This window comes from Numida meleagris, chromosome 4 (assembly GCF_002078875.1).
Source record: "Numida meleagris isolate 19003 breed g44 Domestic line chromosome 4, NumMel1.0, whole genome shotgun sequence".
In the NCBI taxonomy this organism is placed as follows: domain Eukaryota; kingdom Metazoa; phylum Chordata; class Aves; order Galliformes; family Numididae; genus Numida; species Numida meleagris.
This window is the reverse complement of record NC_034412.1, coordinates 92046219-92055007: the sequence shown is the minus strand read 5'-3', so window position 1 is coordinate 92055007 and position 8789 is coordinate 92046219.

Below are 8789 nucleotides of genomic sequence, written 5' to 3'. Positions count from 1 at the left end.
CAGGGATACAGTTAAATTCAAACCAACATTTGATTTGATTTTGGCTAAAGAAAAACCATGGGAACATTTCCACTAATCTTCCAAAATGTATTAAGCTATGGGCCTAGCATGATCCGACTGCGTCCCATTCAAGTCTTAACTGTGCAACAGCAATAAATGTCAATTTTCTGGATATGTCATTATTTAATTGTTTAATGGTTGGTGGTTTTAGTGACGATGTCATAATTCCATGATGTCATTTCCAAATTCTTCAGCCCATTTCCATCAGGATTAAATGCCATCATCAAGATGGAGCAAGATGGAATCATATATCACCAAGAAAATCAAGATTAAATCAGCCATAAGAAGTGATTGCATTTGGTACATGATATCACAGAGAGATGTGAGCGCAGAGCCTGGGTCATCCATCTGGATTTTGACCCACCTTTTCAAAATTTCTGCTCCCTCTTTGCTATTGTTCAAACCATGCTTTTTATTCTGCACTGCCCTTCATTTGCGTTGCTGATGGGATGAAGTACGGCAGGGACCCATGGGATAGTGCTTGCCGCCAGCTGCACCACAGGGCTGTCCCTTTGCAGCCCCATAACCCTCTGCTCCAGCTGTCCAGCAGCATCTGCTGTCTGTGGTTTGGTGGCCTGCTGGATAGACACAGCTGGAGTCTCTTACAGTGCCAGCACTGTGACACTCTTGTTGATTTGGCACTTGTCTGCAAAATAGACATGGTCTGCCTGTAAGTACCTGAGTCTCCTGCAGCCTGCAGTGTGTTCAGTCTCACAGCTGAGCTGCCAGGGAGGGAAAAATGCCCCATATCACTTCGGTTACACTGCCAGAATCTGTGTGTGTCAATTCCTGCTAAAGACGCGTTCCTTTGCTCCCACTCTCAGTTTCTCTCAATGGGTGTGGGATACTCGGGTCTTCCCCAAGACCTGCTCTTTCAACAAGTGCTGCTGCCAAAAAATTGCTGTCGTCATTAGCAGATTAAGAAACATGCATCTATCTACTCCATTTCCTGTCTTTAAAAAATCTTTTTCTTTTATCTTTAATTTTTCATTATTTGTTTTTCATTTTTTTTGTCGAGGATGGTTCTTTTACCTTGGATAGGTCAAAACCCTGCTCCCAAACATGACCAGTAGATGCATTTATTGCCCAGCACTACCGTATCTTCCAAGAGAGCACATAAACAACATCATATCAGCCTAACGCTTAGGGACTTGAAGGTAAATTAAAAGTACACACTAAAATATATGTATATGTTGCCCTGTTTTTTAAGGCAGCATCATGATTTGAGGTGCCTGACTCATGGTTTTGACAGCTTGCTTTTGGCAATAACAATTTCTAATCACACAACAAGAAAGAGTGATGGACAATATCAGCAGTGGACCTGAAACATTACTGAGAATGTAGACGCTTGATCCAGATAAGGCTGTTATATCCTACAAAAATAAATGGTACATGAACTGAGTTTATAGGAACGTGGTCTCCAGAGCTGGCTAAGAGCATTCTCTAGCACCATCTAGTGCTCTGAAAGCCTAGTTTGTTAATAAGTGATGAGATTTAATCATCGCATAGATCAATAGCATATGCACTTTTGAGCACCGTGGTACTGAATTGATGCATATCTTGGAATACATTACATGAAAGAGTATGCATTAAATTGAGTTAAGTGTTGGCCATGAACCCAGGCAATAAAATGTGGCATATATATTGCAGACAATGCAGAACTGTGATTTATGCTAGCTGGGCTTTGAAAGCAAGGATCTGTATTATTAAACTATGTGTTCAATCATTTCAGAAAATCAGAATAGATTCATAAATTTAGACTTCAGGGGCTGAATTTCCCAGAAGCATTTAAAATACATCCTCCTTTTCCCCAGTGCATTGCTGCTTCCTCTCCAAATATCCTGTCCCTCACCAAACATGCCCTATCATCTCAATTTACATCATTTCTATTTTTGCATGACATTAAGACTGATCAGCTTCAATCCCAGAGGAGAATTCCTAACTGCTAGAAACAGAAAATGGAATAGTGGTGGGCAAACTCCAGCACTTCCAGCTGCTGAATGGGAAATTGTATTTAAATATTGAATTTTCCTCCTTTGTCTATTAGATGAGGTTGTATGGAGTTATTGCTGAGCTGTAAACCAAATTTGTGCAATACTTTCTGTTTGGCTGGAGGCATGGCTGCCTACTGCATGATGTACCTTAGCTCAGCGTGTTGAGGACATGTCAAGCTGTCATGGAGTACGTAATTTTTACAAATATTTATAATTTCTCTGATGTATTTTCCCAATAACTTCCTTTCAGAATGTTAATAAGGAAGTGATTCTCATGAAAAGTCTTGCCAGCTGTTATATTTTCTTCCTTGACATTCCTTGTGGTACGAAAACATTGATCTATTCTGCTGGTTTTGTATACTGAGCTGGTCTTTATTCCTTCTCCATCACCACAAGTAAGCCAAAGCAAGAAACTCAGAGGGTATGCACTTTACCCATTAAGTTATTATAGTCCTAATCCAAGAAGCGATTCAGGTCATTGTTCATTTCTCAGACAGGGGTGAAGAAGTCATCAAGACATGCACAGCAGTGTGCATCCTCCCACCGTGGGTTAGTACTGTTTTAAGGTGAGAGGTAGTGGCCTTAAGTTGCATCAAGAGAGGTTCAGGTTGGATATTTGGAAAAATTTCTTCTCTGAAAGAGTGGTAGTGCATTGGCACGGGGTGCCCAGGGAGGTGGTGGGGTCACCGTCCCTGGGGGTTTTCAAGAACCTTGGAGATGTGGTGCTGAGGGACGTGGTTTTGTGGGCATGGTGGGGATGGGTTGTCAGTTAGATAGTTGTTCCAGTGAATGAACCAGAAGCTGGGAGCCAAAGTGTGAGGACATCACTCTGGAGGACATAACCTGCAATCTCTGTGGTCCAGCGGGAAGCTTTCTTACCGGGGCTTACAATTGGAAGAGTTGCAACTGGAGTGTCTTGTTAGCAAGAGGAACTTACTTTATTAGAAAAGTCTGATCTGAGACTAATCTGTTCTATTATTAATGAAATTTAGATTGTGATTTCATGTACATGTGCACATAGCAGCAAAAGGACTCTTGGCTTAATATTGTTGAGAGTGTGACAGAATAAGAGGAAGAATAACGTTCTTTGGAAGGATGCTTTCTTCAGTTAGGGGATCTTTTAAAACTCTGAGTCAGGACTTAGTTCCGCACTAGTTGGAGTTTAAAAGAGCTCCAATGATATGAAAAATGTGGGCAACTACAGGAAGGTAAATATCACTAGAATTCCCCAACAGAAAACAAAATGAGAAAAATAATGGTCTGAATTTACACTCCATCAGAGAGTGCTATTTGTAATAATACACATTTATTTTTAGTGGAGCCCATGTTTGTTGGAAAAGGTGCCGAGCAAATACATTCTCAGCTTGTGAGGTTAGACCCTCCTGATGTAACACAATAATTCTCCTTTGGGACCTGGGACTCAGGATTTCCCTTCTTGTGCCTGGTTCTTCAGATAGTGAAGGGCCATTACCTTCAGAGCTCTCCTCTTCAGAATCAGATTGTTTAGTTCATTCATGCAAATTATCCTGTGTCTGAAAAAAATACCAAAAAATGTTAGTTTAGAAAATTTCCTTTGAATCAAAATAATTGGTTTCTCATTTATGAGAAGAACAATTTATTGTAAACAGGTTTTTGTTGTTGTTGTTGTTTTCTTGTTTTCTGGCATAATTTCAGCAATATGCGTCACCAAAAGTTATTTGGAAAACTTGCCATAAAAATGAAAACCAAATGTTTAAAAAACAATTTTTTTTCTTGTCTCATTCAGATTTAATACAATGTCTTCCTTTCTTTTAAAATATATATTAACATCTACATTTTTCTTGAAGAATGGAGTGGAGCAGATCAAAAACTTTGCAATTACAGTCTTGACTTTGGCTATAAAATTTGCATCTCAATCTAAACAAGAATGCCTCCAAAGCTGTGGGTTTCAGGCTTTCTTGAAATAGCAGGTGGCTGTTCAGATAAGAAAAGCAGATTCTGCCCTTTACACAGACAGGAACCAGGTGCAATGTGCAGATCTGCACTGGAACTTCCTGAAAGTTTGGGAATCTGGAGCCAAAAATGCCTCTTGGATCTGACCACTGCTACACTTCCAATTATAATAATTGTTTATTATTATTTTATAGTGTGTCAAATTACTGTGAATGAAAACACAATCTAAAAACATACATACTTTAATGCACCAATGAGAAATATGCTAATAAACAATTAATAGGCTAGTGAACAGTGCTGTATTTTGTATATTCATGTGCCCAGCATTCAAAGAAGAGCAATGCAGTTGTTGTGTAATGCTTTATTAGAGATACTGAGTGGCTGAGGTTGGAAGCAGCTCTTAAGATCATCTAATCAAACTCCTTGCTCAAGCACCTAGACCAGATTGCCTAGGATCATGAACTGGCTCTGAATATCTCCACAGCCTCTATCATCAACCTGTTCCAGTGTTTGAACACCTTCAAAGTGAAAAATTTCATGTGTTTTAATTTCCACCCATTGCTTTTTGTCCTGTACTACTGAAAAGAGTCTGACTCCCTTGCATTTATTCCCTCCCATCAAGTATTTCTGCACATTAAGATCCCCTCAGGGTCTTCTCTTCCCAGGCTGAACAGTCCCAGCTCCCTCAGTCTCTTCTCATATGAAAGATGTTTCAATCACTGAATATTTGTGGTCTTGTGCTGGACTCACTCCATGTTTTGAAGCTGATGTGAAGGAGAGAAAAGGATGATTGGGAAGACAGACTCTAATACAAGACCTGTTGACATGTGGACACTTGTTTAGATAAATGTTACAGTGGAAAAAAGATAATACAAGCTGCGTGATGCAAGTGGGCCACTCAAGAGCCCACTACAAGTAACCAATGTCTAGGGACTTCTTATTGCTTAAGAAAAAAGGAGGTGATGGAGTCACCATTCCTGGAGGTTTTTGAGAAATGGGTAGATGTGGTGCTGAGTGACATGGTAGTGATGAGTTGATGGTTGTACGAGATGATCTTAGAATCATAGAATTGCTCAGGTTGGAAAAGACCTTCAAGATCACCAAGTCCAACCTCAAAGTGGTTCTGAACACATCTTAGTGGTCTTTTCCAACCTTAATGATTCTATGATTCTAAAAGACACAAAGAGTAGAAAAGTGAGGGCAATTTATGGCTGGAAAGGTTGGTGCTCATTGGCTGCCAGGCAGGCAAGGCTTGGTTATGGACTCATTAGGGCATATTTATCCAAGTGCATTCACTGTCATAGCAAGGCCTTCAGATTCTGGTGAGCTGATGGATTCTTCTGCTATTGAGTCTGGGCTATTGAGTCTAGGCACGGCTTCAAACCCAGCGTCTACATTAGTAACTCGCTCTCATAGTGACCTTGAATGGTTTAATTGCTGTGTTTGCTTCAAACCTGTCCCCCCAACTAAATGTTAATTTCCACATATACAGAGCATCATAATAATCATTCTTCCAAGACTCATTCAACAAATTTGATTAAGACAAACACCGAGAGGTGAAAACTTTCTATTCAGTGACTCTTCTCCATATGGCAAAATCAGTTCCATCATCTACTGGTGAAGATATAAGTTCACGAGCAGCTGAATAACTTACAAGGCAAATCTCAGCTGGTGTAAATTTGGCTTTCTACCATATTTTTTCAACTTATTCTTTAATAAATAACGAGACCTCAGCTATGCTTAAAGCAACTCATCTTTTAATAAACAAATAATTAGTTTTCCATTTTGAATGCACACCCGGGAAACGCAATTACAGATGGTGTCTGATTAGGTTAGAGCATACATGTATTTCTTGAGCTAGATGAGACATTAGCTACCTTGGTGGAACCACAGATATTTGCATTATTGAAGATGTAGTTCTCATCTGAGGGTGTGCAAATGGCTCACCTGCACTTAGAAACTGAGTGGTGGAGTAACTCAAATGGTTGATCAGAGCCTAACTGAAGCCTGACTGAAGCTTGTATTCATAAAATATATCACATGAAACTGCTGACGTTTGTAAGTAAGGAGTGGATTAATTCTGACAAAATCTTGCTTTAACATTGCAGAGTCCATTTATTACCCTGTTTTTAGAGGTCTGCATCACTGAACGAAGCAGTCATAACCCATCTTTCAACCTCTGCCTCCAGATGGCTTTCCATTGCCTCAAGTGTATTTACAGAGTTCTTCTGAGAAAATGGAAAAGCGGTACATGCCTGACTCATAGTGAGATCTTTCCAGAAATGGCCAACAGCTCTGTTGTGGAAAAAATTCACACCCTTGGAAGACAGCGTATAAAAACCTTTGTCAGAACCTTAACCAGCTCAGATAAGTTAACTTGTGCAATTGGATGAAGGTATCTTGGATTTATGCCACTTACTTAAAATAACCTTTGTTTTAGGTACTCGTGTATTATTGTACATTTCGTCTCACTTCGGTATATACTATCTGTAGAAATTTTTTCGTATTTGCTGGTTTGATTTAAGTGCTAAATATCAGATGTTTGAATTTACATCAAAACAATCAGAGCAGCACCTATTTGGGTTTATAAAGCAAATGTTTAGCTACCTAATTTTAGGCTTCACTTGTCACAAAGATCTGAAATGTCTGAAAGATTCAGATGAATGTGGCAGTACCTCTGTTTTTGACGCACTCTGGAACTGGGTCACATGCAAGATGACCCTAAAATGACTGAAATGTACTTCTGATGCACATTTGCTCCTAATACTCCTGCACTTGGGCCATGACAACCCCAAGCAGTGCTACAGGCTTGGGCAGAGTGGCTGGAAGACTTTGTGGAAGAAACTGACCTAGAGGTGCTGGTTGATGCTTGGGTGAACGTGAGCCAGCAGTGTGCCCTGGTAGCCAAGAAGGCCAATGAAGAGGAGAGACATCCTGCAATACATGCTGGGTAATGAATTATTCTGTTAACATCTATGAAAAGTAAACCTCCAAAGTCAGTTTATTTAGTTTCTTTCTCTGCTCCATTCTGTTCATTGTAAGACCATCTTTAATGGGTGATGTTTTTCCTTGGTGACTTACGTGATTACTCTCCACTAAACCTGCCTGCTCTCAGGGTAGGTCAACTGCACCTAAGTTTGTTTCACATGAAATTAATGAAATCACAGCATAACATTTTCCATACCTCATAGCATGTCCTTGCTACAGTGAGTTACATGCTGCTTGTAAAAGATTTGCTTCATCTTTTTAAAGGGGAGGAGTGGGGGTGGAGAGAGTCCCTTTCACTACCTGATTTATATGCCAAATGTAAAACTAAAATGAAAAATGTGGCTGATTGCCTACAAAGTTTTATGTCAGGTGTAGAAGCCAGTGGCCCCAGTCATAAATCATGCTGCTCATTTGTAACCATTGCAACAGATTTATATAATTTATAGCTGGGTTATTGAGCTATGTCATCAGTGTAAGCGTTTTCTTGTTAATAAAAGGGCTTCTAAGTTGAGAGATGGTTTGTAAAGCAATTGCCTATATATATATATATGTGATATATACATATATATGAGTGTATATATATATACATATTTGGCAGGGGGATATACCTTATTGTTTATGTTCTATTAAAACAAAATGCTTGTGAAAGTTCTGAGCCTCTCCCTGAGCTCTTAGTGCTTTCTTCCTTCTCTAGGGACTTGCAAAACAAGCTCCTTATTCATAAATGTGAGATGATGCTGTAAGGATGATGTTTCCGTTGGTGATTCATGTAATTTACTCAGTATGTTTGATTCATCCGTGAAGAAAAACAAACTCTGACTGAGGGACGGATGCTTAGGAGGATTTGACATTTGATTTTAGCTGGGTTGTACAGAGTTATAATGAGAATGGTAGGAAAACTTTCCCTGGAGCAGGAAATTAAACCAAAATTTTGCCTCTCATATAAATTTGAAGAGCAAAGGGGGCTTTTGTTTGACTCCATCTTTTGAAATTCTTCTTCCAAAGGTTTTCTTTATGTTGGAGGGTGTCAAAGTGGTGCTCCTCCCAAGAGAGAAGAGGTGGCACTGTACGGATGAGGGAAGAGCCTTGTGTGCACTTGTTTTAAGATGCCTCAGGGTGAAAGGCTCTGAGTCAGCTAATTCTACTGACAAGCTGCCCATCCGTTCACAAACTTCCTGGTTCATGTTCGTGACAGGTAATTTCAAAGTCTCTTGTCTGAACCCCCAGAATACTGTCTCAGCTTTATTTCCAATTTACGCTTCAATTTCAGTTAGCAGTCCCCTCTAATGACTGTTTTCATAAAAAACTACAAATATTTATGATAGGAAGAATTCTTTCAATAATTTCATAAAAAACTATTTTAATGTATTTTATTTTAAATGCATATGTGAAGTCTCTTATCATTATAAATGATTACAAAGACCTTGATCCACTGAGACTTGTGACTCTATTTTATAGAAATGCTTAAGAAAATGTCCCCCAAACTTTAAATTTGAATTTATTTATTTTTATTTGTAAGAAATGAGAGAGGCCCTGCCCTCTGGGCCTCTGTCAGATCATAAAACCCCAAAGCAGAGTCAGATTTCATTGTAGCAGCAGCTAGACCTGTACAGCAAAGAAGAAAACAGAACTTTGCTCTTACGGGATGAGTTTCTATGTGAAGCCTTTAAATACTGGAGACTATTTAGTAAAAACGGTCTAAAGAGACAATAAGTTTTCAATAGAAATTTTAAAACTATTTTAGTTATTTTAATTTAGTATGTTTCTATGAAAGTAAACCATCTATGAAAGTAAATGAAGAGAGGAGAAGGGGAG